A 20,986-nucleotide genomic window follows, 5' to 3' on the forward strand; every position below is an offset into this window, starting at 1 on the left:
CCAACTCACATTCACACCAACAATGCACAAGCGCTCCCTCTCCTCCACATCTTGGCCGACACTTGTTATCTCTTGTCTTTTTGATGATAGGTATTCTGGGTATGAAGTACTACCTCGTTGTGGTTTTGACTTGCATTTCCTTGATCATTAGTGATGTTGAGCATCTTTTTATGTACCTATTGTCCATCTGCATGTCTTCTTCGAAAACATGTTTATTCAGATCCTCTGCTCAATTTATTTTATCCAGTTGGCTTTATGCTGCCGAGTTTTGTGAATTCTTACATACTTTGATTATGAACCCCTTATCAGATATATGATTCACAGATATTTTTCCCATTTCATAGGTTTGCCTTTTTATTTTGTTGATGATTTTCTTTTCTGTGCAGAGGTTTTTAGTTTGGTGTAGTCCCATTTGTTTATTTCTGCTTTTGTTGCCTTTGCTTTTGGTGTCAGAGCCAAAAAAAACCCACTTCGTTATCTATTGCTGTGTAACAAATCATCCCCCGTTTACCAGATTTAAGCAAACGTGTATTCTTAACCACTTTCTGTGGTCAGTAATCCTGATGAAGTTTACCCCATACCTTAGCTCAGGATTTCTTAAAAGTTTGCAATCAAGATGTTGGCAGAGAGTCTCTCACATGGCTGTACTCAAGGTGACAACTGGGGGCAGCTCGGCTTCCAAGTCCACTCACATGGCTGTTGGCAGACCTCAGATCCTTCCTGGCTTTGGTAGAGACCTCAGTTCTCCACATGGGCCTCTCCATAGGGCAGCTCACAACACGACAGCTGGCTTCTCTGAGAATGAGTGAGTTAGCAAAAGGATGAGTCAGTGCTTGAGATGGATGTCTTAGTCTTTGTAACTTAGTCTCAGAAGTGGCATCCAGTAACTTTTATTAAAAGTGAGTCACTAGATCCAGCCCACACTCAAGGGGTATTCAACTTTTGTTGAGGTAAAGATCAGGACCATCTTGATGGATGGTGCCTACTACATTAGGGTAAACTAATAGGTATCACATGCCTTATGTGTTTCAGAGACAAGGCAGCGAAGATTTACAGAGTTACACATAGTAACTATTAACATAAAATATTAACATAGTTAATATTTTAGAACAGATTTGATTCAGATCATTCTACTGTTTTCCACACTTTAATCACTACATAGTACTGCCTCTCCAGATTAGGGGCACATTATTCACCCTCAGGTGTGCCAGAAAATAAGTTCTACTGTCTCAGGAAAAGGTAAAATAAACACATTCAGGCAATTAAGACTTACTCCCAAAAGCAAAGCACCAAAGTTGATTTTGTTTTGTTCTGTTTTGAAAAAACCTTCAGGGTCTGACATAACTGGCTTTGTTCAACTAGTGGCATCATTACTAATTAGCTTTGTGATTTCAAGTCTTAATATTTGTGATCTTCATTTTATTTTCTTACTCTCAAACTGGAATAAAATCACTTATTTCATAGAATTCATTTAGGATCAAAAAAGATATGTGTAAAGATTCCTAACCTATTCTCTCTCTCTTTCTCTCTCTCTCTACACACACACACACACACACACTCACAAATTTATAATTCATGCTCAATTAGTTTCTTTTCTCCTCATACCCCACCCAATTGTGGAAATTCAGCAGACAGAAATATGAGTATTTTCTTTAAGCAAAGGAGCTTTTCTTAAGCTCTCAAAATCACTTAGATAGCTTGCCTATGCTTATGATTGAATATTTAAATATATTACACTCTTCATTGGTGAGAACTTTAAACTTTCTTTAACCAAAGCCTATACTCACAGTGAGAGACATATGCTCTGATGCCAGGCCAGGAGAGAGTTGGAGACTGCTCAGATCAGCTGGGTCATATAAAAATGTTGGTGCCTATAAGAGGAGAAAGGTGCTTTAGATGGGAAAGTAACCTTAATTTTAGTTTTGTTTTTGTCTCCCTCTCTCCCTTGTATATTTCTATGTTGAATACCATGGATTGAATATGACTGCAGTTAAGAGAAAAACACATGTCCTACCCTCCCTTTTCCCATATCTACCCCATATACCCCATAATACTTTTCCCATATCTACCCCAGGCTACTCTTATCCTGAATTCAGTTCTTCTGATCCTGATTGAATCCATAAAATCCTGTTCTTTGTGGTATAGTTTTGCTATCCCCAGTGTCATAAATCATTTGAAAGGCCAGACTCACAAAATACCAAAAGGTATGAAAGTGAATTGATATACAGGGCAATTTATGTCTCCTCTTTGTATTTACTTTTTATAAGACAAATGCACAAACATTTCTTGAAGCTATTTTGTTAACAGAAAAATCTCAACCAAACTTTTGATAAAATGTATTTTGTTCTGCAGCTTATCTAAAAATGAGAATATTGTTGGTATTGGATATTTTTACACCCCCAAAGGGTTAAGAGATTAGCTGCAATGTATCCTTGGACACCTTATGATCATTGATTTTTTTCTTAAGTTCATTTTCTTTTTCTTTTCTTTTTTTTAAAGATATTTTATTTATTTATTCATGGGAGACGCACAGAGAGAAAGAGGCAGAGACACAGGCAGAGGGAGAAGCAGGCCCCATGCAGGGAGCCCAACGTGGGACTCGATTCTGGGTCTCCAGGACCATGCCCTGGGATGAAGGCAACACTAACCTGCTAAGCCACCTGGGCTGCCCCTTAAATTGATTTTTCAAGAGCAATGGTGATCAGCCCTATTGCCCCCCACAAAGGTATGGACAAAAGACACCTTGTGCATTTTTAAGTGGAACTTGAGTACTAACTCATGTCTTCTTCAAACTGGCATGAGCACACGCAAATTAAATCAGATTAACTGACACTTATAAAACAACTACTACGTGAAAAGTACTGAGCTAAATATTCTCCTTTCTACTATTGAATACTCATATCAACCATATGAATTATTATTATCATTTTTTAAATTCAGAGGATAAGCTTAAGAAGATTAAACGATTTTCCCAAGGTTATATAGATAGTATTTCACAGAGTCAAGATTAGAACTTATATCTTTTGACTCCAGTAAAAAGATTTTTCGGGTCTATGTCAAACATGGATAGAAAGTTTGGCCACATTTTTTTTTAAGTTTGTTATTAATTAGATAGTATAAATATGTTTCTGATGACATTGGTTCTTCATTCATATTCCAAGAAAGTACTTTCAAGGGCCTTATTGTTTTGCAGGAGAGCAATAGGAACTTCTATTTTAAATTTCAAATCCTCTGCCAATTTCCTTACCCAAATTGCCTGCCATTAGAACCACAAGATTAGCATTCAAGGATGAGGTGTTCTTTAGGGTTGAAACCAGTCATGGCTAGGAAAAAGAAAACATAGTCAACTCTTGACTAAGATAATAGGGGACAGGAATTGTGTGCCTAACCGAGGCCTGTAATGAATTCTTAGTTTTTAATTTTAATGAGTAGTTTCAAATTTTTTTTTCTCAAAAAATCACTTTTAATTTTTACTGAGTTACACTCAGGAAAAGCAAAATTAAATATTATGTTAGAATTAAGTTCAGCTATGGTAAAGTATACTCCCCAAATTATGAGTGAAATTGTTACTTTTTCTGACATATGCAATCTGGAGATGGCCAGTCCAGGAGTGACATGGCACTTGCAGTCATCAGGACCCTGTCTTCTTTTAGAAGCAGTATTGCAATATCCATAGGGAGTGGCCATTGTGCTCCCATCAGAGATGGCTACGGGCAACAGCCATCACAGACACCCCTCATGCAGCAGGATGGAAGACAGAACTTTACTGCCATTTTAAAGAAACTTCCCAGAAGTCTCACATGGCACTGCCCCTTATGTCAAGGTGAATAGCATTAATCTCATGAGAAGCTGGGAAATGTAGTTTTAAGTGAAGATGCCAATATGTCTGACTGAAAATCAAGGTTCTATTAATTTGAGAGAGAAGTTGAGGATATATTGTTGGTGACAACAAGGTATATCTACTTCAAAAATTGAGCTACTATCAATTTTTAGGGGTGCATAACAAAAATAATGTCTGATGAAGTAATCAAAAAGTGACAATCAGAAGAAGACACAGAGCCAATGTGTGTATCACTTCCTAGGTGACCAAAAGTGGAACGTAAACTCTCCATATTTAATACCTTTCATATTGGAAATTGTGGAGACAATGTTTTACACAGAATAACGGTAACATATGGCCAGATTTATGATCCACTAGACTTTGACTGTGGCAAGAGATGTTTTCCTAAGACAGGGATCATTTCCCTGATGAAAAACTTAAAAGTCTATCCAGAAACATCTTAGCTTTCAGTACTAACCTATATGGTCTGCGTATACATTAATTTATTGAAGCTAGGTTTTGAAGCTACTCAATCTTCAAACTATCTCTTGGTGTTATGAAAATTTATTACTCACTATATAAATTAGCACTTGCTGTAGTTGTCTAAAATTTATCTCTGTCAAGTTTCAAGAGCCTCTCCTTTGATCTACCTCGTGTTCTAAGCTGAGGTGAATAAAATTTGGCTCATTCTAGCTAATTTGTGAGGAAGAAGCCATGTAGTGGCTCTGCCCCCCCCCCCCATAACCTACCTATTCCTAGTGATCCTGGCATTCTCGTTCCAAAAGGAGAGAGTTAAGTCCCTATTTTTTTTCCTATTTTTTTTAAATGCCCCTGATGACAACATCAATCTTGCCTACTTTTTCATCAATGTTTCTTTCCTGCCTTTGACATTTTTTCCTGACAATCCCCTGACTACCTTATTACAAAAATAGGGGTAACAGCATAATCAATTGAGTGCACACATTTAAGAGTTGTTAACATTTACTAATTTTCTTGTCTTGGCTCAATAGTAACTATGTGACATTTCATCTCCCTGGGCTTCAGTTAACTCAATTGTAAAATGAGTGAGCCTAGGCTGGATGGTTTCTAAGATCCCTTCCAGCCCAGGAAAAGTCAATGGTCCTGGGATTCTACCAGCATCAGAGCTGATGAAAATGTTTTAGGAAATCCCATTCTTCTAACCACACAGTAGTGAATAGGTAAGTCTGTTCCTAACAATGACACAAAGGCTCCACCTGCCCTCTGCTGTTAATGGCAACTCAGTTGTCTAGTCACCTTGCTGTCCTATAGGTTCTACAGTCTTACACTACTCCAGAGTGAAAAGAAAGAACTCCAGGAGTTGATGTACATCTAGTCAAATCTCAATTAGTTACACTGGGGGTAAAAAGGCATGGATAAATACAGATTACAATTAATTAAAATTCATTCATTTAGTTTTGGCACTATTGCACATTTTGTGGAGAGCTGATTTCTACATAATTGTATGTTCATCTTTTGAAAAAAATATGCATTTTTTATATTCTAATGATTCACATTGCGTCTAGGAAAGAAATCAACTAGGGGAAACAAGCCAAGAAATGGTGGCAGGTAATCCACATATAGATAATTGAGAATGTAATTTTATCTACTATCTTTTATCCGAAAGGACTTGAAGCAGTTTACAAAACTACACATGACACCATGTAATTGAGAATTCATCATATCCTGTTCAATCAAAGCCTCTTGCTAGGGCAACTTACACTTTCAATTAGATGCATTTGTCTTTGGGAAGTTTGCAACCAGTCAAGATAGATTCTTAGTATGTGTAAAACTTTTACAAATAAGGATAATAACAGCTCCCCTGCTGTATCAATAAATCACCACGGTTCCGATGTAAGAGACTGACAGCAGCTGTCAGAACACAGTTTCTTTGAAATGCTTTATAAATACCATCTAAAGAGCCAGATTGTTCTTTAACAGCCTTGTTATCCTAATGAAATCACTCTGCTTCCTCCTCTTTGCTCCAGACACCACCAAGGTTGGGCAAAGGAAACCCCATCTCCCCAAATGCCTCTAAACACCAAGTTTGGATGACAGATTAATGATTGGATCTGCCTCCCCATTAATTTATTTGCAGGAGACACCTGTGCCAATAACCTCGTTAGGGTTTGGAGCTTGTCCCTAGAAAGGCATGCCTTCCCTCTCACTGAATCCGCTTCCCATAATTCTTAATTACTTTCTATTGCCTGGTGGGGAAAAGCACATGACATGGAAAATTTTATAGGGTCTAATCATTAACCAACTCTGTTCTTGTGTGGAGTTAGAGTGTCAAAGGAAATGGTCTGTCTCAATCCCTCTGGCTACTTTCAAAATCATTGGCCAAATGAATTTTCCACATATATTTTCTGCTGGAGAGCCATTCCCTCAAAGATAACAGCAAACGCTTTCAGAGCACTTACTTTGTGTCAGGTACTGCTCTAGCCCTTTATGTAGACTTCATTTAATCCCTCAGCAACTCCATTAGTGAAATAATGTTGTTATTCTGTTTTTACAGAAAACTGAGGCACAGAGAAGAGTCACCTGCCCAGGTGGTGGCACCATGATGCAAAGCTAGGTTGTCTGACGACAGGGATCTTGTTTTACTAACTAGGCTCTTCTCCCATAGGAAAGAGACTTCGTGAGAGAGAAAACAACTTCTGAGCTCAACCTTCTTTGTTTTTGAGCATTTATCCAGAGGAGAAGAAGAGAGTTCTGAGACATTCCTTCGGTATCACAAAACCAAATTGGTCTGCAGAAGCATTCCAATCTCATTCTAGCTGCTGGAGGCCCTGTGTATTTACCTCTTGCCCTTCAGTCCTGAGATTGTCAACCTGGGCTGCACACTGCAATCACCTGGGGAGTTTTAAAGAATCCTTTTTATTTTATTTACTTATTCATGAGAGACAGAGAGAGGGAGAGAGAGAGAGAGAGAGAGAGAGAGAGAGAGAGAGAGAGGCAGAGATACAGGCAGAGGGAGAAGCAGGCACCATGCAGGGAGCCTGACATGGGACTCGATCCCAGGTCTCCAGGATCATGCCCTGGGCTGAAGGCAGCGCTAAACCGCTGAGCCACCGGGGCTGCCCAGTTTTAAAGAATCCTGATGCTGAGCCCACGCTTCCTCTCTCCCCCAGGTGACATCGTATCAGGCAATGATAATGCTATGAAGAAAACTAAAGACGGGAATGAGAATAGGTGTTGCTGGAGACGGTATTAATTGGAGAGAGTGTTACTTCTGAGGAGGTACTTGGGCAGAACCTTGACTGAAATGAAGAAGCAAACCTTGCTGGCATCCAGGAGAGTGTTCGGGCAGGAGGCACCTCAAATACAAAGGCCCTGAGAGGAGATGATGCATGCTTACCGTGAAGAACAGCAAGAAGCTCAGGGAGACTGGTAGCAGATGAGCTTGAAGAGGTGCCCCGGCACCAGATGGCATGAGGCCTTACAGGTCATGGTGAGCAGCCTGGATTTTATTTCTGAGTGTATATAAACACACTTGGAGTTTGTTGAGCAGAAGAATGGCATGATCTTATTTATATTTTAAAAGGATCGCTCTTGGCCGTTATGTGGAAAATGAACTGAAAGGAGCAACTTTAGAAGATTGGGACTGGTTGGGAGGGGTATGTAGTCATCCACCTTGACTAGTTGCAAACTTCCCAAAGACAAATGCATCTAATTAAATGTGTAAGTTGCCCTAGCACGAGGATTTGATTTAACAGAATATAATGAATTCTCAATTACATGGTGTCATGTGTAGTTTTGTAGAGACTGTTGTCTTGGGTTATGGGATGGTGGTGGAGAATGGAGAAGAAACACAGGACTTGTTGATAGACTGGATAGGGGGTAAGAGGGAAATGAGGAGGTCAAGGATGACTCAGGTTTTTGCCTGGAAAAAGAAATACTAATATTTACGAGGTTTAAAAAAGAAGACTAGAGAGTAGAACAATTGTGAGGTGGGAAATCTACAAAATTGGCATCAAAAATTGAGTTTAAGACATAGTAAGTCTGATTTTTCTTTTAGACAGCAAAGTAGAGAGCTTACTAATCAAGTCTGGAGCTCATGAAAGAAGTCAAGCATGGAAATATAAATCTGGAATTCATCAGCATACAAATAAGTGATTTTTTAATGTTTTATAAGCTTCCTAAATCATATTTTTAAAAATATATTTACTGCTGAACTGTTTTGCTAATGTATAATTCTAGGTGCCTTAATCGAACTGAAAGGTGACCAAAAACATGAATCATTTGCAGGCACCTGGATTCTCCTTGTCCCATCCCAACTTTGAAGTAAAGATATTTATTTCCCATTCAACTTCCAACCCACTTTTTCTATTTAAACATCAAATTCTTTTCCTTACCTCCCCTTATTTTTACTAGACCATCCCTCCTCCTCACAAGCCAAATAATTTCAGAAGGGGATTTTCTTTTACAAAGACACTGAAATCCTTCAGTGTGAGTTGAGCTATGAATGCCTAGGGATTGGGGTGGTTCGGTGAACTAATAACTGCCTTCTCACCTCTGGGATCCACGTTCTAATATAGCCTTTGATTAAAGTGGCTCTAAATCATCCTGATTATCATTGCCCTTATTATAAAGCGGGCACCACTCTAATTTGGGTCGAGATACTTTAAGAAGTTTTTTATCATTCATGTAACTGCCTGCCCATGAAACTCTCATTAGATTTGCTCTCTTACATCTTCTACATTTGAGCACATATGTGTGAATAGCCTGATGAAAAATAGAGATTTGGCATTCACTTGTATAATGTAAGGCCTGCAGGTGGAAATTTACCTGCTTCTTAAAATGTTCAAGGACCAGCTCTGCTTCATTACTTTGGCTTCCTCTCCTTCATATTTCTCTCTCTCTCTCTCTCTCTCTCTCTCTCTGCATTAGGAATATTAAACTCATCTATGTTTGTTCATTTTTCAAGGAACACTGTTTTATTATCTTAAATTTACATTTTTGTAACAGTTGTTTCTGAGTGGAAAGGATTTATTTATTTTTTAACCCAAAACACCTAGCTTTTCTATGAGATGTGAACTGCATTGTAGGGTTCATACTGTTTAACCGCTGTAATTCACCCTTAAAAATACATACCAGAGTTCTGTGCTAAAAATCTTCATCACAGTTTGTAAAACAGCATTAGTGATAAACAAGTAATCAACTTAGCATTCTAGTCTGGACCTTCATTTTTCCATTTCATTGTTTAAATGAGTCTAGGTTTTACTGCTAAAAAGGGAGCTCAAGAAAAAGAAACTGACAACTATCCATAATTCCAATTTGCTTCTGGAGTATTTTCATATTTGACCTAAATATCGATATGAAGCAAATATGTTGATGACAGATGAAAGATTAAAAGTAATCCTAACTGAAATTAAAACTTATAGGTATAAAGATAAAGTCTCATATTGAGATTCAAAGATCAAAGGCATAAAATGCAGCAACAACTGGATCTTGGCTTAATAATTGCTTACTGAAAAATTATTTGGTGGGGCAGATTCATTGGCCCAAGCTTTAAATGAGCTAATAGCATTGGGAAGCAACTGGATGATGCCAAGAAATAAGCTTCATTAATGGAAGCAGTGTCTGGACCAACAGGAGTAAGTGTTCATTTGGCCAGACCACATCTGGATTTTAGATGCATATTAACACCACAAAATATTGACAAAACAGAATCCATTTCATGAAATATAAAGGAGGTAGTGAAGAGTAGCAGATAGTCACATTATATAAGAAACAGATGCAGCAAGTGGATGTCTTCAGCCTGTGGAGAAGTAATTACAGAAGTGGCAGGGGTTTGAGGAAGTTAGAGAAGATGTTTGTCTTCAAGTATTTGAAAGACTATGAGTAAAGGATGGCTTAGCTTCTGTTTCAAGGTTTAGTGTAATTCTAGTGAACAGAACAAGAACAATACTAAGGAGATACATAACAGCAGCTCTTCGAAGATTGGCTGCCCCTCAGGATCATCTGTAGAGGTTTTTGTTTGTTTGTTTGCTTGTTTGTTTGTTTGTTTTAGATTTTATTTATTTATTTGAGAGAGAGAGAGAGAGTAGGAGAAAGGGCTGAAGGAGAGGCAGACTCTCCACTGAGCAGGGAGCCTGACTTAGTGCTCAATCCTAGGACCCTGAGATCATGACCTGAGCCAAAGGCAGACACCTAACCTACTGAGCCACCCAGGCACCCCTCATCTGTAGGGCTTTTATGATTAAGATTCCTAGCATTCCTATTGGTTCTGATTCAGTGGCTTCTAGGTGTGGTTTGGTAATCTGTGGTTTTGAAAATATTTTATGGGGAATGATGTTCACCTTGGTTTGAGAACAACTCTAAAGAGGCAAATTTCACTCTGACGTAAGAACTAATTTTCCAACAACTTCTACTATTCTGAAGCATAAACTGAAGGTCAGTGTGCCTGGGAGGGCAGGTGGGGGGTGGAGTAAGTCCCTCATTATTGGAAATGTCCAAGCAGTGGCTAAATATTGAGAGAAGATTTACCCTTTAAGAGAGGGTTGTGTTCACTGACTCCAGAGGCCACCAGGCGCTGTGAGGACCTGTAAGGACCTATGATGCCAGGAGCAGTGTCTGGTTGCATTTCCCCTCAGCATTTGGGACATTGCAAGTGCTCAAATCACTGCTCAGTATTGAATGAATGGATGTAAGTACCCTTCAGGTAGCAGATAGCAGGGACGCAGTGGCTGGAATCTGCTTTCTTAGCATTCATCTCTAAACCCATGCTACTTCCAGCCAAACGTGTATTCTTTCTCTACAGAATGGTCTTTCCTTCTCCTCCATGTTGGTGCAACAAAAAGTTTCAACTCCTATCCAATGTCACAGAGTGTCAAAATTAGCTAAGACATCATTTGAGGGAAACATCTAACATGAATGTGGCTTTTCAAGATGGACAATAAAACACAAATGTCTGTTACTTCTCTGTACCCCAGGCCTCACAGCCGTCCTTGTCCCCACCCTCACCCTTCCCCCAAGCATCTGCTTTAAGCCAACCTCCAGCTTTAGTGTCTCCATTTGCCCACTCTTTTGAGTCACCAGGATTCCCAGTATCTGTTCTCTTCAAAAAATGACCACATAGGGCTTATACATTTTTTTTAATTTCAAGATTATTTGACTCCAGCTGGAAGATATCACAACTCTTTAGTGCACGTATCTGTCAGCTCAGAACGAGGAAAATTTCCTCACCATCCACTATAGCCACCATGTTTATTTCTGTTTCTGTGCTTCTGTAAATGCTCTTTCTCCTTTCCGTAAATCCAAATCCCATCCATTATTAAGATTTGACTCCAGTTACACCCTTCCCATGGAGTCTTTCTGTGTTAACTCCAGAAATTGCTAATCTCTCCCTATTCTGGACCCTTGTAATATTCATATTCTATTCCCACCATTTGTGGCTTAACCAGTTTCTGCTTTTGAAATGTTGCCCAACAGTATCAGCTTCTGAACACAGGATGTATTACATTTCTTGGTATTTTCCAGTGTTTTGACCTGGATTGCACATAGCATATTTCCTCAGAAAATGCATGCTTGTAGATTTCATGTAAGATTAAGTGCATCAGTCTGGTTATGTTGAAAAAGCATCTGACATTGGAATTTCTTTGATAATTTCTACATGAAAAGAACCAAAAATCCAGCTTTCAGAATTATACATAGCCCCAGAGAGCTGTGTGTGTGTGTGTGTGTGTGCACGTGCATGTGTATGTATTTATATAAATGCTGTAGTTATGCCCAGACTCCCCTGTCTTCCAGAAAGTTCCATGTCTAATTCTGACTCATCTCCATTCTCACCACAGGCTTCACTCTCACCCAGGGCTGCAGAGGATGATGAAGTCCAACTTGTCAGGATTTGTTACTTGCTTGAAAAATATTCGCACCTTTGACAGAGCTGTCAGATTTTTGTCCCCAAACCAAATGAGCACACAAACTGATTTTCCTCTCTCCAGACTGGAGGGCAGTGCTTTAAATCAACCCTCAGAAATAGTTCACGTAAGTGGAACTGTACCAGCAAAAGCCCAAGGAGGGTAACTCTTCATCCATAGTTTTATCAGACTTTTAACAATGATGTTGTCACATTTTAAAATACAATTAAATGTCCTTCCCCAGAAATGGCCAATGGAGATGGTAAAAGTAGGCTCGAGGTCTAATCATATGAATGCTTGGTGCCTTAATAAATGACAAGCAATCAGCTAAGTCTGTATTTTTACAATGAACAAAAATGTTACATTAGTGAATATTCTAAAGAAATATCTTCAAAGACTTATAAAGATTAACCCTGTGAAAGAAAAATAAGAAAAAAATATATCATTAAATAAATTCAGCAATTTATAAAGTAATATATATTCAAAATAAGACAATATGAGTTGAAAATTATAGGTAGTAAAGATACACAAAAATGAGTGGTAAAAAAGTGAGGGAAAATGAATCCCCAAGTAGACACGGGTTCAGATCAAGGCTTCTAACTTTTTTTAATAAAATATTTTATTTTTTAATTTTAGATAGAGAGCATGAGCAGGAGGCGTGGCAGAGGGAGAGAGAATCCTCAACCAGACTCCCTGCTGAGCATGGAGCCCAACATGGGGCTCAATCCCATGACCCTGAGGTCATGATCTGAACCAATTTCAAGAGTCTAACACACTAAATGACTGAGCCACCCAAGTGCTCCAAGGCTTCTAACTTTTAAAACACTATATAAAACATTATTTAAAGCAGTGTTTTTAATCAATGGCTACAGAATGAACAATGGCTGGAGAATCTCATTTGATTTCAGTAAGATTTTATGTGACTAATTATGGGAATAAAGAATATCCTCAATGTGTCCACCCTCCTCAGCCCTCTTTGATCAAATATCACTTCTGACCTAGTACTCCTGGTCTCATAGACGGGCAGAGCCTGGAAAGTGCTGGAAGTTGGTGCAAGACTTTTCTTTCCTGGGTCACACTTGGCTTGTAGACATCAATGGGCCAGTGGGAAAGGAAAAGCTGGGCTGTATTTGTGTTCTTGCAAGAGACACAGAAGGGTTTCCAAACAAGTACGCCGAGTCCTGCATTCTAAATGAGGGGAGAGCACAAGCTTTTGAAGTTGGAAGAATAGGAAACCATTTCTCAATAAGGAATTGGCCATTTGCCAGCTGGTATATCATTGACTCAAAGGGCAGTAACTGCTGTTTCTTTAATCTATACAGAATTGCTAATGCTTAAGCTACCCCAGCAGCAAGAGCTGAACCTCAAGGATAAATTCAACCATCACCAGGCAAAGAGAAATATAACTCATTTATGGGATTTGATAACCTGATGGAGGAGAAATAAGCAGAACACCCAGAATATAAACTAGCATTTTGGGGAAATATATACAAAAGAAATATATACATACATATATGTACGTGTATACAAATCAGATAAAAAGACTTAACTATAGCATAAAACGCTTTCTGGAAAAAAAAATGCCCATCAAATTTTTAAACTTCAGTAGTTCAGTAGCCCTAACATACAAATAAGAGGAGTTCCAGGAGAGGAAATAAGGAATAGATGGATAAGAGGTAAAAAGAAGCACAAAGTAGAAGGGAAAAGAGGCTTCAGTCTGCATATCAAAAGTGTTCATGAAATTCTAGGCAGGCTTTATGATAAAGCATCTAATTTAGTGTATGGTAAAATTTCTGAAACTCCAAGAGAAACTTCTAAATGTTTTAGAGTGAATAAAACAAATTACTTACAAAGAAGGAGGAAGAGAATGAAAAGAGGAAGAATCAGAGAAGCAAAAGACTTTTTAGCTGTAGCATTGGAAACTAGATTTTCAGAATTACAGCTCTGGACTACTGGGTGTAAAAACTGTGACCCAATAAAATTATTTCCAGCTGAGATAATATTTACCTATCAGCATGAAGGAAAGAAATTTGTAGATATGCAAGGGCTTAAAGAATTTTTCCTCCATAAGGTCTTTTTGAAGAGAGTACTCAAAAGATGGCTATAGTCAAACAGTAAATGAATCAGAGCAGAGATTTTAAGGTAGAAGATTAAAAAAAAAAAAAAGCGAGTGATGAGCAGTTAACACTGCAATACTTGCAATGATAGCTAAATAATGATAAAGTAACTAGCAATGTGTGATATAAATGCTAAATTATGATTTCTAAAATAAAAGTGACATTCTATAGAAGAAAACCCAAAAATTATCTAAAACAAACAAAAAAATGAACTATTGAAGCAAAATAGGAGCTGTGGGTGTAGGACTGGAGAATAATAGCATCCCAAATATTGTAGTCATGGGGGGGGGGTACTATATATGTGTATGTGTGCTGTGGGCCAGGGAAGAAAAATTCCTCTGAAAGTGTCATCTTATTGGGATGGGCAGGAGCAGTGGAAGAAAAAATAGAGGATACAATAATAGGCATCTTATTTCCATAAAGCAGTTCAGAAATATGTATCATTATGACTCTTAGGGATGGAAAAGTACCCACTAGTAGAATTGTAAAAAAAGAAAATAAGAAAACTTCTAAATTAAAAATGGTGGAAAGAGTAATGAATAGCAGGGCACCTGGGTGGCTCAGTGGGTTAAACATCTGCCTTCGGCTCAGGTCATGATCTCAGGGTCCTGGGATGGAGCCCCACATCTACATCTCCCTCTGCCCCTCCCCACCACTCATACTCTCTCTCTCTCTGCTCTCTTTCTCAAATTAAAAAAAAAAATCTAAAAAAATTAATGAATGGCAATTTGATCAAACCAGCAAAAAAGAAAGATAAAGGGAAAAAGAACAGGAAGTAATTAAATATCAAAGAGAAAAACCAGAGGTAGTTGGTAATACTGAAGATGAATGGACTACATTCTCTAATGAAGAACACCGTGTTGGGTTGTAAAGTAAAACACACACACACACACACACACACACACACGATCATATACATAAAAGGATAATTACCAAATACTTTTAATTTGTAACAAATTTTGAAATTTATTTTCCAGCTTTGTTGAAATATAATTGACATATAATATTATATAAGCTTAAGGTATACAGGTTCTTATACATTATTTCTTTTTTTAAGATTTTTTTTTGTTTATTCGTGAGAGATACCGAGAGAGAGGCAGAGACATAGGCCAAGGGAGAAGTAGGCTCCTCACTGGGACCCTGATGTGGGACTTGATCCTGGGACCCCAGGATCACGCCCTGAGCCCAAGGCAGACAATCAGCCACTGAGCCACCCAGGTGTTCCTCCATTATTTCTTTCAATAGGCTTTCTGCTTCCTTCTCCTTCTCTTCTTCTGGGATTCCAATAATTTGCATATTGTTTCTTGGGATGGCATCTCATAGATCAAGTAGGCTTTCCTCTTTTTTTCCTTTGTTTTCCTCCAACTGGATAATTGCAAAGATCCTGTTTTCTACTTCACAGATTCTTTACTGTAATTGTTTCATTCTGCTATTGATGCTCTGTCTTGCTTTTTTTTTTTTCCCATTTCCATTTCATTATTTTTCAGCTCCTGAATTTGTTTTGTTCTTTTTTCTTATTTCTCTTTGTTAAACTTTTCATTTTGTCTGTGTGTTGCTTCGATTTCTTTGGATGGTCCTTCTGAGTTTTCTTATAACTTGCTGAGCTTCCTTAAAACAGCTCTTTTGAATTCTTTATCTGGTAAGTCACACATCTCCACATCTTCAGATTGGTTGCTGGAAATTATTCTCAACCTTTGCTGGTGTCACGGTTTTCTTGATTTTTCGTGTCCTTAAAGTCTCATGTTGCTGTCTCCATATGTGAAATAGCAAATCTCCTCTAGTTCTATTGACGGATTTTAGAGGAGAAATGCCTTCAATCTGCCCTGCCGGGGCCTCGTAGGCTTTCTTGCATCTATGGATACATCTGCTTCATGCTTTTTTCTCCTTCTTGTGGCAGGATTCTTAAGTTTGTATGCTCTCTCGACCTAGCAATGCATCAGTCCAGGTGCTGGCAGTGTCTCTTTTGCTTTCCCAATGGCATTGCTAAAGCTCAAGTTTCTGGTTTCTTCTGCAAGTGCTCACTAGCTGTCTGTATACTCTTATCACCATTGGGACCACACACAAGGCTGACCACAGCATGGGGGTGTGGGTCCTGTGTGGCATGTGGGATGTTCATGGGCCAGTTGGGGAATTCATGGGTGAGGCATCCCCAGCAGCTTGCAGAAAGGCTTATTGTTGGAGCCCACAACCTAATTAGTAAGATTTATGTCCCTTTAATGCCCCCCAAGAGTCCTATCTGCCATTCTTCCAACAGCTTCCTACCCCCTACTAGTGTAGCTCAAGGCTCAGAATTCTGGATGGGCTGACAGAGAGAGAGATGGGCCTCTCTGGCAGCATCCTGCATAGCTGGGGCAGTCAGGTGCTCACTCACGTGCTCTCACTTTACCTTGCAGGAGAAATCACAGGCCAGGAAGGTCCCTCTTGGAACTGAGCTGTGCTGCCTTGGAAGAGATAAAAGGAAAAGTCAAACTGTTCCTCTTATCCTGTCCAATGCATCTAACCTGATTGTTTGGGGTTTTTTGTTTGTTTGTTTGTTTGTTTTTGAGGGGGCGTTGCCTTAATGGTGTGTGTTAGATTCTCTTCTCTGGAAATCTGGATCTTTCCAAAGGCTCTGTTGTCACGGGCAAATGTCTAAGACTGTTATCTAAGGACTCCTCAGCTAGAGGGACTGAGACTGGTTCAGAGTCCACATCAGGACCCACAGCTTATAATGAGATCTGTATGCTGATTACCCAACATGCAGGTTGGCAAGACTCCTCCTGAGTCTCTTGGGTATGGTCCTGGATCCCACAGCTCCCAAAGAGGCCCTTTGGTCCATGGACTGATGCTAAATGCTCTTCTTGAGGGTGAGAAATGATCAAGGAACATTCTCCTGGGGCTTCTTGCTTACTTTACTCTGATGGTTACTAAATATTGGTGCTTATCACAGGACAGTGAAATTTCATGTAATTTTTATTTTCTTCTCTTTACCTTTATTGACTGGTTGTTTTTTTTCTTTTAATTTTCACAATAAGCAGGTGTTGTTTACCTAATCAGAAAAAAAGTTAAACCAGTTCTGTTGTGGAGATAAAGGTTGGTATAATGAAAAGAAACTTGGTGTCCTCATTTTTTCTTTTTGGTTCTTGCTCAGAAAAATAGTAAGACACTGATACCGTTTATCTCAAATTGCTAATCAGCAACAACTGTGTTCCCATCACAGATGATTTAATTTTCAAAATCATAAACTTACTTCTGGGTTTTTGTCCTGCATCTATATGCTAGGAGCTTCTTACCCTTTTGGGGACATTTACTGTATGTCAGATCTCTTAAGTGCATCAGCTCAGCTGTTTCTCAGGTAAGAATAACCCTTTCTATTTTTAAAATGAGAAAATTAACATGACTCAACAGCTAGTTGGTAAGAGTCGGGATTCAGATCTAGTCCTGACGAACTTCAGAGCTTGTACCACTTGCCACCGTGCTCTATCACTAAGTTTACGAAAACAAATAGACCACACGTCCCTGTCCTTACGTGCCTGCAGTTTGTTTGTTTATCTGCAGAGGAAGCTCATATGTAGACATCAGCCTATTTAATCCTCATAGCATCCTCATGAGGTAGAAATGCCTATTTTTAGAGATAAGGCAATTAAAGCTCAGAGAGAAGTTAAGCTCTTCTCAACACTTCACAGAGTGTAGACAAGTGGCAGGCCCCGTGCAGAAAGTGGTTTCGAAACTCAACCGCACTATTCTGTGCTGTGCATTGAGGTTTCTCACTGATCTGTGCCTTGAAGCAGCCTATCTTGCATCTGAAACTCCAGAGAAGTTCTAGACTGATCCCACACTAAAAATGAGCAATTAGGCTGCAAGAGGATTGATGGATTCCTTCCAAATCATCCCACCACCACGCTAGACTTCATAAACCATCTTTTCCCCCACGAGCTCCGGGGAGTTTTGCTTGTCACTGGAATCAACAGAAACATGATTTTGCCTCTTGTCCAGACAGAAAAGAAGAGGTTTAAAAGTATCGAGTCACCACAAAATAAAATGTTCCTTGCTGTTCAAGTGTAATTCAAATTTCTCTAGCCCGCCTCAAGCATGTGCTCAAATATAATCGACCAAACAGGAGATTTGCCTGCTGCCAATTGACATACCTCAGGTCACAGATGTCCTACCCATCTGCATGGTGTGTCCTAGTTTTGTTTTCCTCTCAAGGAAAACAAATATGCTGCAGACTTGTGGAAGGGAAGTGAGGGATTGAAGCTGGCCTTAACGTGTCTGTTTCTGAAGAACTCTGCTTAGCTAGGCGTTATTTGAGCATAAGCTGCTTTGTGTCCATGAGGGGCTTCTCCAGCCCACCCCACCCCCATCCCTGGCTCCAACCCCTCTCACATGGTCGGAGGACTGTGTTCATCACCTGGAGTGAAAGCTGACAGCAATGAGCACAGGCAGGGAGCAATGAGACACGCACGCATTGTCATGCATGACTGGCCAGCAGCCATCAACGGCAATTAAACATGGAGAGCTTGGGATCTTTTTGGACAGGTTCAAGTTCCCTGGCACTGCTGTGATTAGATGTTTTGCACTGTTTCCCTGTAGTCAGGATGTGACATCTTCCCTTCCCCTTGCTCTTTTCTCATCTCTTTTGTGCTGTCCTGGTGCTGCCCACTCACCCAGCACCGACGTTTAGATAACTTCATTTTGACAAGAGTGTGGTCAAAGCAGATGCAGGAGGAACCAAATCAGAGGTGGTCCTGATTTCAAGAGAAATCAGCGTTTAAAAAAAATGCTATATTATTTTCCAGATGCATGCATTTTAGCTTGGTAGGTATAACCTGCCAAGGGAGACTTCCTGCTGCTATTTCCGTGTGTTTGTGGTAATTTACTTCCTGAACTCAATTCTGCAATTTGGCTTCTTTAGAACTCGGCTGTTTTTAAGGGAACTGAAAGACTGCTAAGCTGTGCTTTTTTAAAGCGATGTTGGTCACTTAATTCTCTCCAGGTTTGAGATGGGTTGCTATGATTCCTAAAGCGACTGGTATAGAAGTTAGTGGAATTATATTTATGAAACTGGCCTTGTAAGAAAGAGAGGCTGGCTCATGTTGGCAGGGTTAGATGTCTAGTTTGGAGTATGGGGGAAAGGAACTTATAAAGGAAAGGAACCCTCTTGCCCTCAGATAAGTGAAAATAGAGGAAAGAAATTATCATCAATCTCCTGCCCCTAAGATCTGCCTACAGTCATGATTAACTTCCCCTAGTTTGATGATTGCCATCATTCCTCCATTACCTGAGTAATTCATAAACACTCAGAGAATCGCTTCTATGTGCGAGGTAGGGATCCCAAAGGTATAATTCAGTGTACACTTAGTAAGCTCTGATGTGTGTCAGGAGCTGTCCTAAGCTTTGGGATACAATGAGGACGAAGGCTGGGGGCCAGCTGTCAATGGGGGGACACAGACGTCTCTAAACACAAGTGTCATCACAAGGACTTGAAGGGGGAGGGGATCCTGGAAGTGAGACTCTGAAGTCTCACCTGGGTGTAGAGCACTCAACAGACAAACACCCATTAGAGGTCACAAAATAAAATGAGTTTTTTGGGGCAGCCCAGGTGGCTTAGCGGTTTAGCGGCTCCCTTCAGCCCAGGTTGTGATCCTAGAGACCTGGGATCGAGTCCCACATTGGGCTCCCTGCAGGGAGCCTGCTTCTCCCTCTGCCTGTGTCTCTGCCTCTCTCTCTCTCTTTCTGTGTGTGTGTGTATTTTTCATGAATAAATAAATAAAAACTTTGAAAAAAATGAGTTTTTTGATCCTATAACTGAGGGAAAAGGAGACATTAAAATGTAACTAGCAGGTAAGAGATGATCAGTTAGGTTAAATTAAAAGCCCAGTATCCATTTTTTTTTACTACTTAAGAGGTGTAAAAGGTCATTAAAGGAGGACATGAGTGTGCTGTGCATTGTTTTATCATCGGGAACATAAACATATTTGTAAAGACTGTTTGTCACTGCAAAGCTTTTAAATATTGCGGTCTCTCCTTGGGGGGGTTTTAGGAATTGAAATCAAAAGTTTGGGAAGGTAGTACTTATTCTCTTTGGCTCTAAGTTAGAAAGACATGTGTCTAGTTCATGACTTAACTAACGTATTCCCTCTGCCTCTTCAAAACTTACAGTGAGAAGTAAATGCTGTAGACAAATAGGAAGCTTTTCTCGAAGTATACCAAGGATAACAGACTTAAGCTGTTTGAAAGGGAAATCACTTAGATTTTGATACATGACAGAAACTCCGCTTTCTTGCTGAGGAATGGTCCCTGCAGGTATCCCTTAGATGTGGGGCTCATGACCTGCATCCTAATATCTGAAAAGAAACAGAAATCGTACTGCAGTGAATCCAAAGGAGAAAAGCTGTATAGACTAACGCTGGTTTGAATTTCAGTTCTCTGCCTTGCCAGCTCTGTGGTTTGGGGCTAGTTTCTTAAACTTCTCCAGCCCTTAAATTCCTCTTCTGTAAGAGGGAAGTAATGCCTATTAACTAATAGGGTTATTGTGGCTTGTTATCAGAGATAATGAATGTGGAAAGTACCTAACAGAATATGATCAATAAATATTATTGATAATTATTATGATTATTATGAGGGTACTAGTGACTCCAACCTTGGAACTGCCTAGATGTTTTATACCCTTGACAGCTGCTAGTAAGAAAATAAGAGGTAAGCAGACAAAATTGAATTCTGGCTTTATTAATTTTATAAACCCAACTTAAGCTCATGCTTATTGTTTTGGAGCCTGGCTTTCAGGAACTGTCTGCACGTCCTCAATTACCTAATTCCTTTGTAAACATTTTCAGTGGCTGCTCCCTTAAAAAGTCTCTAAGGAGGATTTATCTCTAATATACGGGATCTAAAGAATTAAGCATGTCAGGGTATCAATACTAGCAAAGCCTCTTGGCATTGATTTTTCCTCTCTGTGAAATGGGGATACATGGATCATAACTAGCGAGGTACCTCTGAGAAGTAGCAAATAAAGATGACTAGAAAGCCATGTAGGAAGTATAGTATGTGTATCAGTTAGCTTTTGCCATGTAACAAACTATCCCAGAACTTAGTGACTTAAAACCACAGTCATTGTTAGCTCACAGTTCTATGGGTTGGCAATTTGGGCTGAGTTCATTTGTGCAATTCTTTTGATGTTCTCATTCATA

The 20,986-nt window shown here is 39.4% G+C and overlaps 1 long non-coding RNA gene across 1 annotated transcript; it reads right to left on the reverse strand.

Annotated features, from left to right (window-relative positions):
- Positions 1-531: 531 nt before the first annotated feature.
- LOC144307150 (uncharacterized) lies at positions 532-20,875 on the reverse strand. The gene is made up of 6 exons (XR_013374080.1): positions 20,790-20,875; positions 19,957-20,143; positions 12,699-12,888; positions 3,248-3,323; positions 1,788-1,871; positions 532-795 (listed from the first exon to the last, which is right to left on the reverse strand). It is a non-coding gene; the product is annotated as an uncharacterized LOC144307150 (long non-coding RNA).
- Positions 20,876-20,986: the final 111 nt, after the last annotated feature.

Source organism: Canis aureus, chromosome 38 (genome assembly GCF_053574225.1).
Source record: "Canis aureus isolate CA01 chromosome 38, VMU_Caureus_v.1.0, whole genome shotgun sequence".
Classification (NCBI taxonomy): domain Eukaryota; kingdom Metazoa; phylum Chordata; class Mammalia; order Carnivora; family Canidae; genus Canis; species Canis aureus.